Here is a 19,858-nt window from a genome sequence, read left to right as displayed (position 1 = left end):
CCACAAGAGGGAGCTGAGATCCTTCACGATCAACAATGGTAGTGATACCCCACTACATAAGTAACAGTCACTGTTAGTAAGCATCACCCATTGTTTCCATACTTACCTTTCCTGAACAGGTTCTCCATGCTAAAAATAAACTTTCCCTGTGCCAAAAACACCAGCTTGGATGTTGTAGTGTCAGGTCCACATGCTTTGTTTCTGGAGCCATGTTTTACCAGTACACATCTAAATGAAAACAGAGTATGCCGAATTCACAATACACATGGCAGAGGCTGTTCTTAGCAATGGGTAAAACACACAACACAGCAGAGAACTGCACATTATCATTAGAACATCCTTATCTACTTTATATGTTTAGTGTTTGTATGCTGCCATTTTACATGTATATAAAGCGTAGTGCAAGGCTAGTTGCTAGTTGCTGAATGCAAAGATAATTTTCACAGAAAACATATCTAAATACATTTTCATCAAATACACCACATACGCAGGAAGAGACCAAAGCGAGAGTACATTCTGCACCGGCTATTTCTACAGTGGTCAATGTAAACATTTAAAAATGTGACCACATGTGATGTGAGAGAGATAGAGAGGAAAGTTCTATTTAGGCATTAGCGTGAAAGTAAAAAAAAAAAACCTCTGACCTAGTTTTTTTTTACTCTTCCTTGTATTTGAAACAATTTAGTTTATCGTGTAGATGACTGTTTCTGTCACCTAGAACCCTTTGGACTTGTAAGTTAACAATTTGTATTCTAATGCCTAGTACACACGATCGTTTTTCCCGTCGGGAAAACTGCTGTGTTTTCATTTGACCAAGAAAAACAGCCGTGTGTATGCTCCTTAGCAGATTTCCCGGCAGGAAAACTACGGGTTAAGAAATGAGAACATGTTCTCTTTTTTCTCGCTGCGAATCACTGCGTTTTTTTCCCCACCGTTTTCCTATGGGAAACACTGCGAGGGAGCATACACACGGCCGGTTTTCCCGACCAAAGTTCTCCTGGCAGTTTTCCTGTCAGAAAAAACGGCCGTGTGTACAGGGGAAAAGGGACCGAGCTGGTTCCCGGTTTTCCCCTTGGTTTTCCCGGAGGTCTTTTCACCATCGGGAAAACCAATCGTGTGTACTAGGCATCAGACATTGTTGCACAGAAAAAGTCACAAGAGGTTTGACTACAAGTCTGCAGTCAGTGTATATTTGTTGTAGGTCCTGCAGAGAACTTTACAGTATCTAGGGGCAGTAGTTAAAATGGAACTTCACCCAAAAGGGGAAGTTACGCTCTTCCTCCTCAGCCATATTTGAAATATTTTTTTGGGGGGATGGGAGACTTGTTTTGACAGGTACCAGTTCCCATTCTCCTGCTCCCACCCCACCTGCAAATGCGGGACCATTCATAAAGCACCATTCACACATGCACAGTGGGCAACAGGAGGAGGAGAGAGACGGTCGATCACGTGATCATCAAGGCATTTTTTTTTCATAAAACAAAGAGACTGGAGCTCCTGGTATTAAGAAACAAGCAGGATTATATAAGATTATTATTGTTATTACAGCAGCAGAAGGGGCGGGGTGGGCAGAGAGGGGAGGGGGAGAAGGACAAAGGGAGACAGAGGAGAGCTGCAGATAGCAGCGGATGATAGAGGCATGGAAACTGACCACGGTGTCAGTGATCAGCAGCCATATTACACCATAGTCAGCTTACAATGGGGAGGGTAGAAACTGGCAGGATCAAGCTGTGACCAAGGCGGTTTGTTGAAACATGTTAGTTCCTTTGTACTCTTTTACATGTACTAATACACATTTTATATGTGTAGCAGATGGTCGCTACTTGTTACAACATCCACACATTCCACCCTGCTGCCAGACATCAATTAGACACACTCCTTTAGTCAATGAACAGTCTTATGCTTATTTTTGTTATTTTATTAGGGGATTAAACTTGGTTGGGGAAAAGGGACATGAGATGCCCATAGGATAAACTGGTACTTTTGAAGGATATACACTGCTTTTGAATCAGAACTCCTGGGATATTGATCCGGTCAGTTAAGTAGTAAAGGGGGAGGGGTGTATACAGAGGGGGTTGTTAATCAGTTTCAGCTGGTTTTCTGTTAATTGAAATGTACAACAGGTGCACTAGATGGACAGCAATGAGACAACCTCCAAAACAGGAATGTTTTTTCAGGAGGAGGTGTTTGACATTTCCCCCCCCCTACTCATCTTTTCTGACTGTTTTTCACTAGTTTTGCATTTGGCTAGTGTCAGTGTCATTACTGGTATCACGAGGCGATACTTGGACCCTATAAAGGTTGCACAGGCAGTCCAACTCCTCCAGGATGGCACATCAATACATGTCACTGCCAGAAGATTTGCAGTGTCTCCCAGCACAGTCTCAAGGGCATGGAGGAGATTTCAGGAGACAGGCAGTTACTCTAGGAGAGCTGGACAGAGCCTTAGAAGGTCCTTAACCCATCAGCAGGAGCGGCATCTGCTCCTTTGTGCAAGGAGGAACAGGGTGAGCACTGCCAGAGTCCCACAAAATGACCTCCATCAGGCCACTGGTGTGAATGCCTCTGACCAAACAATCATAAACAGGGCCCAACGTCCTCTAGTGTGCTCTGTGCTCACTGCCGAACACTGTGGAGCTCGATTGGCATTTTCCCATGAACACCAGAATTGGTAGGTCCGCCACTGGTGCCCCATGCTTATGAGAGCAGGTTCACCCCGAGCATATGTGACAGACGTGAAAGGGTCTGGAGAAGCCGCGGAGAACTTTATGCTGCATGTAACATCGTTCAGCAAGCATGACCGGTTTGGTGGTGGGTCAGTGATGGTCTGGGGAGGCATATCCATGGAGGGATGTGCAGACCTCTACAGGCTACACAATGGCACCCTGACTGCCATTAGGTATTGGGATGAAATCCTTGGACCCATTGTCAGATCCTACGCTGGTGCAGTGGGTCCTGGGTTCCTCCTGGTGCACTACAATTCCCGGTCTCATGTGGCGAGAGCATGCAGCCAGTTCCTGGAGGATGAAGAAATTGATACCATTGAATGGCCCCCACGCTCACCTGACCTAAATCCAAAAGAACCTCTCTGGGACATTATGTTTTGGTCCATCCGGTGCCGCCAGGTTGCACCTCAGTCTGTTCAGGAGCTCAGTGATGCTCTGGTCCAGATCTGGGAGGAAATACCCCAGGACACCATCCGTCATCTCATTAGGAGCATGCCCTGATGTTGTCAGGCATGCATACAAGCACTTGGGGGCCATACAAACTACTGAGGACCATTTTGAGTTGTTGCAATGAAATTTCAGCAAAATGGACTAGCATGTTGAATAATTTTTTCACTTTGATTTTCGGGGTGTCTTTGAATTCAGCCCTCTGTAGGTGGATAATTTTCATTTTCATCAAATGATGTGCCATCCTTTCATTCCTAACACATTACCTAGTCCATAACAGTATAGATATCCAGTATGAGATTTTTGCCCGTTGAGATCTGATATGTTTTAAAAGTGTTCCTTTAATTTTTTTTGAGCAGTGAAGTAACTGCGTCACACTTCTCAAAAAGGACAAGATGGTTGACCCTAAACTTGACAGTCTTTTACCTCAGAACACTTCTTCCTCCAGCACACTGCTTGACCAACTTTTACCTCAGAACACTTCTTCCTCCAGCACAATAATTTCTGTCACAATCTTAGTTATCCTGTCACGCTGTCATCAGAACATGACTAGGCCCAGTGGCGGTTCGTCCATAGAGGGCGCCGGAGGGCCTTCCCCTCTGGCTCTCGCACAGCCACTGAAATACATAGATTCATGCATTGCATGAATCTATGTATTTTCGCCGCTGCCGCCCACTATTCAGATGGCCGGATGCAGAGCGCCCCGGCCATCTGAATAACGGCAGCTGGTTGGCTGTGTGGAAGTGCCTATCAGAGCGCTGAAAGCTGTAAATTTGTCTGGGCAGGAGGGAGGTTTAAGTGCCCAGTAAGTAAGTGGTTCAAAAAAGTACCTATTGCTTTTAGCCTCTTCCAAATTTAAAAAAATATTTTTTTTATGCTGTGGTCTGACTTCCTGTTAGAAGGTGGTTACATTTATTCTCCATGGTCGGAATCTATGTAGGAATGTAGCCACATCTCTTGGTTTTGCTTCTTTATAGAATTTTGTCTTACTGAGAACAAATGTACAGTAAAACCTTGGTTTGAGAGTAACTTGGTTTGAGAGCGTTTTGCAAGACAATCAAAATTTTTAAATACATTTGGACTTGATATACAAGTAGTGTCATGTTACATCGGAGTATAAAATACAAGAGAAGCGCCTCTAAGGCCCCGTACACACGGTCAGTTTGGTCCGATGAGAATGAACCGAAGTTCATTTTCATCGGACCAAACCGACCGTGTGTATAGGCTATCGGTCTGGTTTCCTTCGGTCCAAAATTTCTAAACATGCTTCAAAACCGAACTGATGGACCGCTGCCCCATTGGACCAAACCGATGGTTAGTACAGAAAAGCATCGGTTCAAAACCTGCGCATGCTCAGAATCAAGTTGACGCATGCTTGGAAGCATTGAACTTTGTTTTATTCAGCACGTCGTGTGTTTCACGTCACCGCGTTCTGACCCGATCGGATTTTGGACTGATGGTGTGTACACATATCAGACCGTATGGCCACTTCAGAGGTGAACCAATGAAAACGGTCCGACGGGCCAGTCTCATCGGTTTGGTCCGACCGTGTGTACGGGGCCTAAGGCCTCATGTACACTGCTGTTGGTAAACAGACATTTAAGAGCAGTTGGGCATTTTTTTCAGCTGCCCCGGAATCCTCCTCTATGTTATCTTATCAGTACATGTACACAGGGTCATTTCTAGTCGTTTCTAGGCAGCTGAGTTCAGAAGCATTTTTTGGAAAGCAAAAAATTGCATTAAGATAAGATGTTCAGAGGAATATGAAAACGGCAAACACCTGTAACAGTTTGTAAACGTGGTAACTCGCGCTTAGCCACGTTTAGTTTACAGGCATTTTTTTTTTTTTTTACTATTTAAAAAAAAAGCTTCTAAATGCAAACGTGGCTAAATGCGACTAAAATATCCCATGGTCATTAAGCCTAAGTGTAGCAATATGGTTACATTTAATGAAGGTACAACAGTTAGAAACTCACATGGTCGATGATTAAAACAGGCGCATCCAAGTATGCAGACATCTGGGGTAAAGCTGTCCAAATTGATCATTCTCCTCAGCGTCATTGACTTCATCTTTTCCACGCTGCGCTCCATGAGTGGTTCAAGCCTCGCTTTCAGATCGCTCTACCGTAGGGTAGTCTTCCCGGTCACAATTGTAGACTGACAGCGGTGAGAGCCGACGGTGAGGAGGACGATCTATGTGGACAGCTTTACCCCGGATGCCTACATACTTAGTTGTGCCTCTTTTATTCATCAACCATGTGAGTTGCTAAATGTTGTACCTTTATAAAATGTAACCATATTGCTACACTTAGAGGCATCTCTCTTCTCTTTTATACAGATTTTGCGTCTAATTTCCTTGTGGAGCCTTCCATTTGTGGATGGACATTTTATGGTTACACAACCTTGCTATAATCTTTATATAGGGACTAAACTGAAGGACTTATGCATAAATGGTTGTGGAACGAATCATTTGAGTTTCCATTATTTCTTATGGGGAAATTTTCTTTCATATACAAGTGCTTTGGATTACAAGCTTGCTTCCAGAACGAATTATGCTCGCAATCCAAGGTTTTACAGTACATCACATTTGGACTCATTTTAATGCAATTTAGATTAGTTTGCATCAGGTGAAAAAGTATTTGCTACTTATTGACTGAAATAAGCAACAATGTCATTACAGTTTTACAAGATATTCCATCATGATCTATAAGTGCCGGTTCACACAACCGCGACTTGGGATCCGACTTGTGTCGCCCCAAGTCGCGCGACATGAGAAATTCAATTGAAGTGAATGAGAGCCGTCTTAATGCACACTACTGAAGTCGCTCCGACTTCAGAAAAGGTTCCTGTACTACTTTAAGACGACATCTAGGCAACTTATAGGCAACTTGTATCCATAGATTTCAATGGAAGTCGCCTCTAAAGTCGGATCACCGTCTTAACTGAAGCAAATTTACAGGAAGAGAAAATAGTTTACAAACCCCTCCCTCCCCCAGAGCTGATTATTCTGTGATTGGCCACACCGAAAGTCGCCTGTCCTGGAGGCAACTTTAAGTCAAGTTGTAAGTTGCTCCAAGTCGCACTGAAATCGCGCTGAAGTTGCCTTACAAAGTCGTGCTGTAAGTCGGGTTTCCCCTGTGTGAACCGTCTCTAACTAATGCCGCGTACACACCATCACTTTATGTGATGAAAAAAAACGACACTTTCTGTGAAGTAAAAAATGACGTTTTTGAAACTTCAATTTTCAAAGACGAAGTTGCCTACACACCATCGTTTTCTCACAATGATCTTGCAAAGTGAGGTTACGTTCCACCACGTTTTACCATTGAAGCTTGCTTCATAAGTAGCTTCTGGGCATGCGTGGATGAAAAAACGTCTTAGAAAACGACGTTTTTTGCTACACACGGTCAATTTCTGTGAAGTAAAAAGTGCACTTTTGAAAAACGACACATAAAATTGAAGCATGCTTCAATTTTTTTTGGTCGTTTTTTACAAGACATAAAACAACGTTTTCCCCCACACACGGTCAATTAAAGTGACGTTTTTAAAAACGTCATTTTTTTTCATCACATAAAGTGATGGTGTGTACGCGGCATAAGAAATGTCATTAGTCATTCCCTGTGCATGGTTTGAATACTTTCTGTATCCTTTACACACTTCCTCCTCTTCTATAAGTTAGACGATCACCTTACTTTCTCCCTGATTTGCTTTTCTTCATGCCTCTCATTTGCTTTTCATTTTCTCATTCTTCTGTATAGTGCTCTCTCCATCCTCCGCTCACACTTCCCCCTCCTCTCTCACCTTGATGACCCACTTAAGAAGGTAAACAGATAAGTACTGAGCAGCCATCATAGGTTAGTGTGAAAACAGACTCAAGGCCAGCATGGCGTGGGAGGAAGGAGCACGTTTTGCAGCCAAGTCCCCCCCACCTTCCTTAGACCAAAACCGGGACTCCCCTTCAGTACTGACGCTCACACCAACCTCAACTTTTCCACAACGGTCACCTTACTTGTGCAAAACAAGAATCATAGTGAAACAAGACTGCTGCATGGCATTTTTTTTTTTTATAAAGAGCTCAGGCAGCTTAAACTTTATGTATATAGAATTTCGTAATAGCAGATAACATCTGAAATTATGTTTTTCCTGAACCAGTTCTTATTCTATCTAATAAGCTGCACATATAAATGTATTTAGGCCATTTTAACCATCTTTCAATGGTAAAAAGAAAACTACACAAATATCCCAAATACCCAAAGGCAACTTACCACCACTTTAGATTTTTTTCACAGGGTTCACTGAAACTGTTGTAGGTTGCATCAGTCATTTAGAGGATTTTCTTTTCCAATCGTTTTTATAAACAAATATTCCCATACATATTATACATGTAGCCAAGGTTTGCTACTGCGCTTATCATTAAGGGACAGTTCGTTGTTTTTATATATGAGTTTGGCTCGCTCTAGTGCATACTGGACTCTATGGCCCAGATTCACAACCGAGATACGCTGTCGTATCTTTGCGTTGCGCCGTCGTATCTATGCGTCTGATTCTTAGAATCAGTTAAGCATAGATCTCCATTAGATCCGACAGGTGTAAGTCTCTTACGCCGTCGGTTTTTAACTGCATTTTTTTTTTGACCGCTAGGTGGCGCTTCCGTCGAATTCCGCGTCGAGTATGCAAATTAGCTAGTTACGCGAATTCCTGAATGTACGCGCGGCCGATGCAGTAAAGTTACGATGTTTACGTTAGGCTTTTCCCGGCGTAAAGTTGCCCCTGCTATATGAGGCGCAGCCAATGTTAAGTATGGCCGCCGTTCCTGCGTCAAAATTTGAAAAAGTTACGTAGTTTGTGTAAGTCGTCCGTGAATGGGGCTGGACGTCATTTACGTTCACGTCTAAACCAATGACGTCCTTGCGGCGTACTTTGGAGCAATGCCCACTGGGAAATTCCACGGACCGCGCATGCGCCGTTCCGCAAAAACGTCAATCACATCGGGTCACAGTAGTTTAACATAAAACACGCCCCCCCCTGTCCCACATTTGAATTAGGCGGGCTTACGCCGGCTGATTTACGCTACGCCGCCGCAACTTACAGAGCAAGTGCTTTGAGAATACAGCACTTGCCTGTGTAAGTTGCGGTGGCGTAACGTAAATCAGATACGTTACGCCGGCACAATTTTACGCGGCTCTACGTGAATCTGCCCCTATGTGTGTTTTTTTCCACCTGTGAGAATGACCAGAGCAATGCATCATGGAACTTGTAGTCTGGGATGAGGAAGTGACACTGTTGGCTGGACCAATCTGGACCACAGGTAAGAGAATGCCGTGCGCACAGAACAGCCTGCTGGGAGAGGAAATAACACGGTGGGTGTGGCCTGTTTTCGCTGTCTCTGGACGTCATTCTGACCCTGCCAGCAGGAGGTCTGTGTGATAGGGAGTGGAGAATCTGCAACCTACACAGTGGGGAGTCGGATTGCCAGCCTCAGAGGAATCTCAGAGAACAACATCGCTATTCCAGCACAGCGGACCAGCCTGTGTTCCATACCATCCGGAGGTAGCTGCAATCGAGTCCACCGGGAGCTGCAGCATGGCGCCATTTCCACAGGACAGAGACACAAAGAATTCCGGCTGGAACCCTCTATCCATCTGACATCTGTAGTGGTGAGCGGGCACAGCCCCTTGTGATAGTTGACAACAGTATTTCTGAGTAATTTATTTACAGACTGGCTGGTGATACTTGTAGTTCCACGGAAGCGAATCTACTTCTTCCCAGACCTCACACAGCAGGCACTTGGGGCCCATTCTCCCTAAGTATGTTTTAAAGTCAGTATTGTGAACATTCTTCTGACACAGTAAAAGAGGAACATACATGTAGTAACATCCCTTCAGATAAAGTGCAGATTAGTTCATCTTTGTTCTTTTCCACCCAGGATTACAAATTTTAAGCGGAGGTTCACCCTCAATAGACAATATATCTGATTAAGACCGCCACACTAACTACATTTTAAGTCCGCTATTATTTTTTTTTTAAATGTTTACAGTACCTTTATTCAGCTGGAAATACCAGGCACTTCCGGGTATCCCTCCCGCCGGAGTGGGCGTGTCATTAATGTCGCAAGCGCCCCAGTGTTTTCTGTCGGATGTTTTTTCACCTTAATTCATAGGATGCATTAAGGTGAAAAAACATTTTGCAAAGTCGTTGTCATACAGATTTGCCTACGACTTGTCATGTGATTTGACCTGTCAAATCGCATGACAGATTTGCTGAAATGTAAACAAGGGCTTAACGTTACCTTATTCCACAGTCCTGTACACCAGTTCCAGCCGTGACAACTGGTCTCATGAAACCTCTCTTCTTTCCACTCTCCATTCACAAATTCTCCCACTAAAGTCATCATGGATAGTTGGTCACCACTGGTCCTGCATTGTACATGATGCAAAATGCAAAAATGCAAACTGCCTGGCTGCTTTGCTGGTCAAATGGAATTAATAGGTTACTGACCTGAACCAAGTTTGCAGATTGTAAATTCAGGCTCGCTGCACATCCAGTAATCCAGTAATTCAAATAAATATGTCAGAGGATTAACAGATGGCCAGGTAACCAGCATTTTCAGGAAGGGTTTGGCAGACCCCTTATTTCATTGTGAAGTACAACGTTAGCAGACAGTATGTTACAGCTCAGATAAAAGGAACCTGAAATATGTACTGTATGAAATGCACATACAGTAAATGGTAATGCGTTTTCTTAAACATCCATACTACTGACAATTACAACTAATTTTCACAGTGAATGAAAGATAATTTAACTACACTGACTACAGAAAACATCGACGAAGTAATGAGTAGGAGTGAATGAGACAAAAATAGACTAAAGCGTGAAACAGGAAAACGTGGGTGAAGCTATAAGGCTAGACAGAAAAAAGCAGGTATATTTTGTATGCTTTATTTAGTCTGCCCCCTGCAGGTAAGAAGGAATCTGACACATTTCACATTGCCCAGTGTATTGCAGAATAGGACCGATTTACAATGCATGACCAGTGGAAATGTTGGCCTAGTAGGATAACAGGTCAGTATTTCAAGACTGTATATTGTGTTATTGGCAAATGCGTCTGTTTAAGTTGTTTATGTATCATTTTATATATTTTTTGACTCTATTTGGTTATACTTTTTTTTGGTGTAATAGAATATGTGCGGTTTTAGAATTTCTTTCCTTCTCCTTTTGTTTATCCACACAATCAAGAATGGTGGCAAAGCCATCCTCTTCCTAACTGTTCTGTCTAATTAGTGCTGTAGATGAATCATTGCCAATGTCCTTGCAGTTTAAATTGCCTTTACTCAATAAAGCTGATATCTAGCTAAAAAAAAATCCTTGCAACTTTAGTCACACATCTTAAAGGGTCACTAAAGGAATTTTTTTTCTTCCTTTACCTTACTGCTGTCCTGGTTTCATGTCCTCATGGTTCGTTTTTGCTGTAATCCTTCTCTGTTCTGAACACTTCCTGGTTGTCTGTTTCCTGATGAAAAAAGTCATGGGAGCTTTCTCTCTGTGGTCACTAATCAAGGAGGTGTGATTACTGTGTGTCTAAAATCCCTCAACACCAATCAGTTTCGTTTTACAAACCATCACTGTATTGGCTCTGTGTCTCTGTACATCACACAAGCATGAAACAGCATGCAAAAACAAAACTGAAACTGTAGGTACATTATATGATTGATTTTTATCTATTTTTAATCATTTTTAAAAGGAATCAGTTAACTATTATGTCTCTATACCCTGTAAACAGTCATTTCAGCAAAAAAAACATCTTTTCCTTTACAACTCCTTTAACTGTAATGAAGAATGTCTTACATTGTACACATACTTCCCAACTTTTTGAGATGGGAATGAGGGACACCTACCAGCAAAAGTATGCAGGCCTAGGACACACCCCTTGTCACATCCCCTTAAAGGAGAAGTGTACAAATGAGGCAATTTAGAAATTGGATGAACGATTTAGGGCTGGAAAACACTTTTTGATAGATAAAAAGTGTGTTTTATATACAACTCTATAGATCAGACCAAAATGAGGGACAAATGAGGAGCAATGAGGGACAGAGGGACATTGCTCCAAATCAGGGACAGTCCCTCGAAATCAGGGACAGTTGGGAGCTATGTGTACAGACAGCTGGATCCCAGAGAAACCTCTACTGCAGGGATACCTGGCATCTTCCTGGCTCTGAACTTCCAGCACTGCAATGGTTAACCACTTGACCTCTGGAAGATTTACCCCCGTCCTGACCAGGCCATTTGCTGCGATACGGCACTGCATTAATTTAACTGACAGTTGCACGGTCATGCGACGCTGTACCCAAACAAAATGTATGCCCTTTATTCCCCACAAATAGAGCTTTCTTTTGGTGGCATTTGATTACCTCAGCATTTTTTGTTTTGTTTTTTTTGCATTGTAAACAAAAAAAGGCCATCAATTTTGAAGAAAACAAAAAACAATATTTTTTACTTTCTGTTATAAAACATATTCAATAAAATGTTTTAAATGTTTTATTTCTTTATCAATTTAGGTCAATATGTATTCTGCTAGCTTATACTGATTGGTTTGCGCAAACTATGGGATATTTTTATCTATCTTTATTTTTTTACTAGTAATGGCAGCGAACAGCAACTTATAGCGGGGCTGTGATACTGCGATGGACATTCTGACATTGACACGTTTGACTTTTTTGGGGGACCAGTGACACTAATACAGTGATCAGTGCTAAGAAATATGCACTGTCACTTTACCAATGACACTAGCTGGGAAGGGGTTAATATCAGGGGTGATCATAGGGCTAACTGTGTACCTAGCTACTGTTTCTGTGTACTATGGGAGGTGCTTTTACTAGGAAAAGGCATTGATCCAATGTCCCTGCTTTGCAGGAACACAGGATCCTTGCCCTTCCTACTGACAGAACAGCAATCAGCCTTGTTTACATTGGCAGACTGTGATTCTGCCTGTGTAAGAAATGGTCACCGGGTGGCGGCAGACTTTGAGTCTGCGGTAGCCACTGATCGTTTAACGTTGTGTATAATCACAGCAGGAGCAAGGTGTTGGTGGCGTGCATGCACTCCCCCTACCCGGAACAGCCATATTTTGTATATATACTAGACATGTGCATTTGTTTTCGTCCAAATGCATTTTCGTCCGAATTTCAGGTATTTTCATTATCGTTTTAACAAACGAAAACAAACGCACAAAATATGAAAACTGAAAGATCCGTTTTTGACGATCAAATGTGCCTAACCTTAACTCTATTAGTGCAAGATTATTCTATATAGAGAGAAAAGATTCGACATTATAGAGAGGAACGATTCGACATTATAGAGAGGAAAGATTCGACATTATAGAGAGGAAAGATTGCTGCTGGAATTGGGTGGGGGAAGTTAAATAAAAATAATGATGATGACGATGAATGTTATTGGCTGATTGTAACCAAAGAGGAGGAGCAGTAAAATAGCTAGAACTAAGTTGACATTCCAACATGAACGACGAAGATTCAACAAAGCATCGAAAAACTTTGAATCTGTCATTGAAGGCTTATGGTGTCTGTTGATAGTTCTAAGAAGATTCGACGGAGCAGCTAAACTGTACGACGCTGCAATCATACATTTCCGGTCAAATGCTCGGCCCATAGGCTATAGAAAAATTCTATTGTTGGTTGACTAGTAATAATAATTAATAAATATAATTATTACTAGTGTCATACAACATTAGAATTCTACTATAGCTTGTAGGCAGAACATTCAACCGGAAAAACCTACGTTAGGCTTACCGGTAACGGTATTTCTATGAACCTTCCAGGACGGCACCCGAGAGATGATGGCTCCTCCCTGCAGGAAACACAATCACATGACAGTTTAAAAAGCCCCACCCTTCCCCTTGCTCCCCAGTATGTAATAGAGTAATCCTGAACTGGTTCACAAGGGACGTAGTCCTTATAGGTACTTACCTTTTTCCCTCCACATAGGGCGGGAAGTAGGCCTGCCGTCCTGGAAGGTTCATAGAAATACCGTTCCAGGACGGCACCCGAGAGGATAATCAAGTATACACAGGCCTACCTTCAGGGTGGGACCACAGCTTGTAGAACCTTTCGACCAAAGGCTAAGTCTTGCTGTGATAACATTTCCACACGATAGTGCTTCAGGAATGTGTGATGGCTGGACCAGGTAGCCGCGCTGCGGATTTGTTCCCAGGAGGCCCCTGCTTTCTCAGCCCAGGAAGTTGCCAAGGATCTAGTAGAGTGAGCCTTGATTTTACTGGGAGCAGTCGCTCCGGTGCATACGTAGGCTATGGATATAGCCTCTCTAATCCATCTTGAGACTGAGCCCTTTGATGCCTGCAGTCCCTTCCTGGGCCCAGCATGTAGAACTAATAGGTGATTGGATCTCCTAAAACTCTTAGTTCTTTCTAGGTAATTAAGAAGACACCTTCTTACGTCTAAAAAATGAAATTTCTTTTCTTTCTCGTTCTTTGGTTCAGAACAAAAGGACGGCAATATTATGTCTTGCGTCCTATTAAATAAGGATGCCACTTTCGGTAAATACAGGGGGTCTGCTCTAAGAGTGATCCTATCTGCCTGTACTTCTCAGGAAGGGTTCTTTCATGGATAGCGCCTGCAAATCCCCTACCCTCCTGGCCGAAGTAATGGCTAACAAAAAAGTCAATTTTAAAGTTAGAAACTTAAGGGAAACCTCTTCCAGAGGTTCGAATGGGTGTATAGATAACGCCTCTAACACCCTAGTTAAGTCCCAAGGCGGACAACTATGTTTCTGGACTGGAGACCCTCTTTCCCTGGCCAACAAGAAACGTCTAATCAGGTCCTCTTTGGCCAATCTTTTGTCAAGATAGACCAAGAGGGCCGCTATCTGGACCCGAAGGGTACTGACTTTTAGTCCCATGTCTACCCCATCCTGGAGGAAGTCCAGGATAACCGGGATAGAAGTTAAGGATACTTGTTTTTTTCTTACCCCAGGAACAGAAGGTCTTCCACACCTTAAGGTAAATCTTTTGAGTTACTGATTTCCTGCTCATGAGGAGAGTACTAATGACCCTCTCTGAGCAGCCTTTGCGTTCTAAGATCTGGCGCTCACTAACCAGGCCGCTAGTTGAAAAAAATTCCGGCTTGGGGTGAAGTACTGGGCCCTGCCTGAGGAGATCTGCCCTGTACGGGAGTTTTATTGGTTCCCTTATCGCCATGGATCTTAGGTTTGCGAACCAAGTTCTTCTTGGCCACCATGGTGTTATCAGAAGAATCTGGCCCGGGGACCTGCTGAGTTTTTGGAGAACTCGCGGGATAAGTATCACCGGCGGAAAAGCATAGGCCAGCCCGAAGTCCCAGGTCTGGGATAGTGCATCCAGACCCTCCGACTGTGGTTCCCTGGAAATCGAGAAGTACCTTCCCACCTTCCTGTTTTGTCGGTTGGCAAATAGGTCTATCTCTGGATTTCCGAAGAGCTGGACCAAAGTTTGAAAGACCTCTGGGTTCAGTTCCCATTCCTCCTGCCTCAATTGGTAACGGCTGAGGAAGTCCGCTTCTGTATTGTTCGTCCCCTTTATGTGTATGGCTGAAATGGAGACTACTCTTCCTTCTGCCCATTCCAAGATCTCCTTGGATAATTCTAATAGGGGGCTGGATCTGGTCCCTCCCTGGTGGCCTAGGTACGCTACCACTGTGGAATTGTCGGAGCTTACTAGGACTTCTCTGCCCCTGATGTCTTCCTGGAAGGCTATTAGGGCTTCCCCCACTGCTCTGAGTTCCCTGTAGTTGGATGACCTGCGAGCTAGTGAGCTGTCCCATTGCCCCTGAGCTTTTTTCTTTTCCAGGTGGGCGCCCCACCCCCAGGAACTGGCATCGGTGGTAACCTTCACTGGGTTCCACTGTGCCCATGGTCGCCCTTCCTTCAGGTTTTGGTGAAACGTCCACCACTCCAGGGAGGTCAGGACCTGGGGGGTGAGCAGAATGTCCTGGTCTAGGGACTCCCTCTTTTTGTCCCATGAGGACAGGAAGAAGAAATGCAGTGTCCTGGCATGAAGCTGCGCCCAGACCACTGCTGGAATGCTGGCTGACATAAGGCCTAAGACTCTCAGAACACTTCTTCTGGAGAGTCTGGGGTTCTTTTTTAGGGCCCCTGCCGCTGAGGCTAGCTTTAGCACCTTGTCTTCTGGTAAGAAGAGCTTCTGCTGCCACTGTCCACTATATATCCCAGGAAGGTCTTGACCTGCTCTGGTTTGAGGGAGGATTTTTCTTTGTTGACTATCCACCCTAGACCCTCCAGGACTGCTATTACCCTGTTGGTGTCCAACGAGACCTGAATGGCAGACTTTCCTGATATCAGTAAGTCGTCCAGATAGGGTATAAGGGATATGCCCTGTAGGTGTAGGAATGCCGTAGCTTCCGCTAGGATTTTTGTGAATATTCTTGGGCTGGAAGTTAGCCCAAAGGGTAGTGCCCTGAACTGCCAGTGGAGGATTTCTCCTTCCACTACAACCGCAAACCTCAGGTATGCCTGGTGATCCACATGAATTGGCACGTGAAGGTAGGCATCTTTGAGGTCTAGGGTCACCATGAAGGCTTCCTTCATGAGGTTCTTTCTTACCGAATAAATACTTTCCATAGTGAATTTTTTGTATTCCAGAAACTTGTTCAGGTTTCTCAGATTCACTATTAAACGGTATTTTCCAGAAGGTTTGCGAACCACGAATACATGGGAATAAAATCCCCGGTATTGCTGATCCTTTGGTACCGGCACTATCACTAGTTGTTCTGCTAACTCCCTTATGCCCTGTAAGAGGGCAGATCTCTTCCGAGCATCCCTGGGAAGATGTGTAAGCGTGACCATAGAGGGGGGTGTCGTCAGAAATTCTAGACGATAGCCCTTTTGAATTATTAGGCGAATGTAGGGACTGTTCGAAATTTTTTCCCATTGGGGAAGGAATTGGGACAGTCGACCCCCCACTTTGATCTCGGCGTCACTTGGATTGCTTGTCGCCGGCTTTTGGAGGAGGGAAAAGCAGGTTGTTCCTCTTATTCCCTTTACCAAAGTTCCAGCGCCTGTAAGGTTCCTTTTTGGATTTTTGTTTACCCTGCCCCTGGGGGCCTCGAAAAGTTTTTTTGAAAACTTCTTTTTTGGGTTTAACTGGAAATTTTTTGCCTTTTTCTGATGACCTGGCCAGGACATCATCTAGGTCTTTGCCAAACAACAGGGAACCCTGAAAGGGGATACCACATAATTTACCCTTGGATGTTACATCTCCTTCCCAGGCTTTAATCCAAACTGCCCTCCTGGCTGAGTTAATGAGGGCTGCTGTTTTAGCTGATGCTCGTGCAGATTCAATTGCTGCATCTGCTAGGTAAGCAATCGCTTTCCTTATCACTGTAAGTGATTCAACTACTTCTTCTGCATCAGTATTCTGAGCCATGTGCTCGGTGAGCGTTTCCACCCATATATCGGTGTTCCTAGCTACGCATGCTGCTGCTAGAGCTGGACTCAGTGCTGCCGAGTTGGCCTCCCAAGCTTTTCTAAGGAGAGATTCTGCTCTACGGTCCATCAGATCCTTGATGTTACCCGCATCCTCAAAGGAGAGATCAGACAATTTAGTGACTTGCGACAAAGCCGCATCAAGTCTAGGGAGTTTAAAAAAGACCTCCTCGTCTTCCTGGGAGAAGGGAAACCTTCTTTTCCAGGTTTTTTGTTTGATAATCCTCCTTTCAGGATCTCTCCACTCCTGTAGGACTAATTCCTTGAGGGACTGGTGTAGGGGAAATACTTTAGATTGGGTGTCTCCCAAACCCCTATAGACCTTATCCTGTGCTGATGCTGCTTTAGGGGTCTCTGGTATCTCCTCTGTGGCGTAAATTGCCTGGAGGAGACCCTCCAGATCTTCCACGGCAAAGAGGTGTCTCCTAAGACGTGCGTCTTCCTGAGACTGACTAATTGGGTCCCCTTCTACCTCTCCTGAGCTGTGCCGGGACCTGGGTAAGCTTGCTACCTCACTTTCTTCACCCTCTATCTCCCCCAGAGGGGGAATTTGCGGTGATGTGAAGAAGGCACTTGGGCCCCTAGAAAAGGGGTTTTCTTGTGAGGAAGTGCCTTCCCTGGGGGTAAGATCCTCTGTCCCAGTCTGAGCTGTCTGACCAGCTGCCTCCCGGAAAGCTTTTACTGTTGCTAACATTTCTGTTTGCATAGATGTAAGAAAATTCTTCATCATTGCAGCAGCCTCCTTCCCTGCTAAAGTATTAATACATTTGTAGCAGAAAGGCTTAGAGTAAGATTTGGGGAGTTTCTCTCTGCAATTCCCACATTTCTTAGAGGAACTATGCCCTGTAGCGGCAGGAGACTGAGCTGAGGCCTCCTGGGCTCCGCTGGGGGATTCTGAAAGACATGAGGTATACACACATTACTCTGTCTTTTTTCCCCAAAGACTGCTGGCTTTACTGGGGAGGAGAGAAAGCAGAGTAGAAGAAGGGCCAGATCCTGCACTGGTCGTTCCCTAAAAGTTTGGGAAATCTTCACTGCTTCCCTCCTCCCTTTCCAGGGGGATTCGTACTTACCGACCCCCGACCTGGATCTGCCAGCGGTCGCATCTGTCTTTCCGTCCTCTTCCATGAGGAGGGTGACTTGGTCCTGGCTGTCGATACTCCTACATGAGTCGTCCACAAGCCGACCTGCCCACCGCTCAGCGCTGTGTCACGTTGCCGACAGGAACTTCCGGGTTACGCCGCCGGGAACCGCCCACTTCCTGTGATGCGGTTCCTGTTCCCAGAACGAGGCTTGGAGCGCAGCGTTTGAATTTTGAAGACCCGGGAACAGCCTTTTCGATGGCGGTGGTTTCAACAGCACTCAGTGATGGCTCACCTCCCTGCAGCTCAGAGCACTGGTGTGTATAGGGGGCGACCTGTGAGTTTGGACCGAAGTCTACAGGTTAGTTCAGCCCTCCCCGGCCTCCCTAAAACCTGTCTCACAGGGGTACCTTCGACCCTCCCCGGTCTCTAGGTTTTCTTAAAAAAAATAAACGTGTCGCTGTGTTCGGAGAAACACAATCAATACTGGGGAGCAAGGGGAAGGGTGGGGCTTTTTAAACTGTCATGTGATTGTGTTTCCTGCAGGGAGGAGCCATCATCTCTCGGGTGCCGTCCTGGAAGGTGATAAGAGAAAGTATGATTGCAGCGTCGTACAGTTTCGCTGCTCCGTCGAATCTTATTTGAACATTCGACAGACAGTCAGACACCATAAGCATTCAATGACAGATTCAACCTTAATTTGTTCGGATTTTTGGACGAATGCAATTTCCAACGAAAAACAAAATACATAAAAACTAATTTCGGGAGTAACTAAATAAATGTATTTTTCGGATGAAAACGAAAATCTGAAATTAAATATTTCAGTGTGCACTTGTCTACCACCCATGTGCTTAGGTGGACGCCCTGTATTGGTGCCATTTTTCATTATTTGGAAAAATACACAGCACCCCTTAGGTTGGACTTGATGGACTCGTCTTTTTTCAACCTCACCTACTATGTCACGCAGCGTCATACAGTTTTGCTGCTCTGTCGAATCTTCTTAGAACATTCGACAGACAGTCAGACTCCATAAGCCTTCAATGACAGATTCAACCTTAAAGTGGAGGTTCACCCTATAAAAAATTCCTAACACTGCATCCAGCCCAGTTGTGCATATAAAATGACACTGACCTTTTTTTTTTTTTTTCGTAGATAGCGTGTAGCCGTGGAATTCACCGCGGCTTCCGGGTAGGTTATGTGGGCGTTCCTAAAGACATGCCAATTGATTGACATGCTAAATGATGGCGCACACAGCGCGTCACGGCTACCCGAAGGAAGCTCGGGTCGACTCGGCTCTATTCGCGCAGGTCAGTGTTATTTTATATGCACAACTGGGCTGGATGCAGTGTTAGAAATTTTTTATAGGGTGAACCTCCACTTTAATTCGTTCGGATTTTTGGACGAATGCAATTTCCAACGAAAAACAAAATAGATAAAAACGAATTTCGGGAGTAACTAAATTAATAAATTTTTCGGACGGAAACCAAAATCCGAAACAAAATATTTCAGTGTGCACATGTCTAATATATATGTGATCCGGCTCACAGCTGTTGGAGAAGGAGAATTAACTAAAAAAAAGTTAATGAAATCCACAAGGGCTTTTTTTACCACTACTATTCGTTTATATTTGGCTTTTAAAATGTACAAATGCTGCAATTTAGAAATTGGATAAAAGGTTTAGCACTGGAAAACACTTTTTGAAAGATAAAGTGCATTTTATATACTATATAGATCAGATCAATTGAGGGACAAATGAAGAGGAACAAGGGACATTGCTCCCACAACTTAGTTTTTTCACTAAAAGGAAGGTCAGCTCACCCTGACTTTGGAGGTCACCATTAGGCCTTCGGAGGTCAGGGGTGGGTGGGGGGCAGCAGTGCTGCACTAGGCGCAAGCCTCACTCCTGGTCTCACTGTCTGAGAGCAAATTGTCACTGGTTGCAAGATGCCAGGCAGCGCTGGCCCTAGCAACTAGGGTGACCACATTTCCAAACTACCATTCAGGGACACCCTCCCTTCCCAAAAATCAGCTTGTGGTGTAACGAATCACAGCACAGTGATTGGACACAAGAGGCAGGATTTATGATTTTTCCAA

This window comes from Rana temporaria, chromosome 7 (assembly GCF_905171775.1).
Source record: "Rana temporaria chromosome 7, aRanTem1.1, whole genome shotgun sequence".
Classification (NCBI taxonomy): domain Eukaryota; kingdom Metazoa; phylum Chordata; class Amphibia; order Anura; family Ranidae; genus Rana; species Rana temporaria.
The sequence above is the reverse complement of the archived record's forward strand: the minus strand, read 5'-3'. Positions refer to the sequence as shown.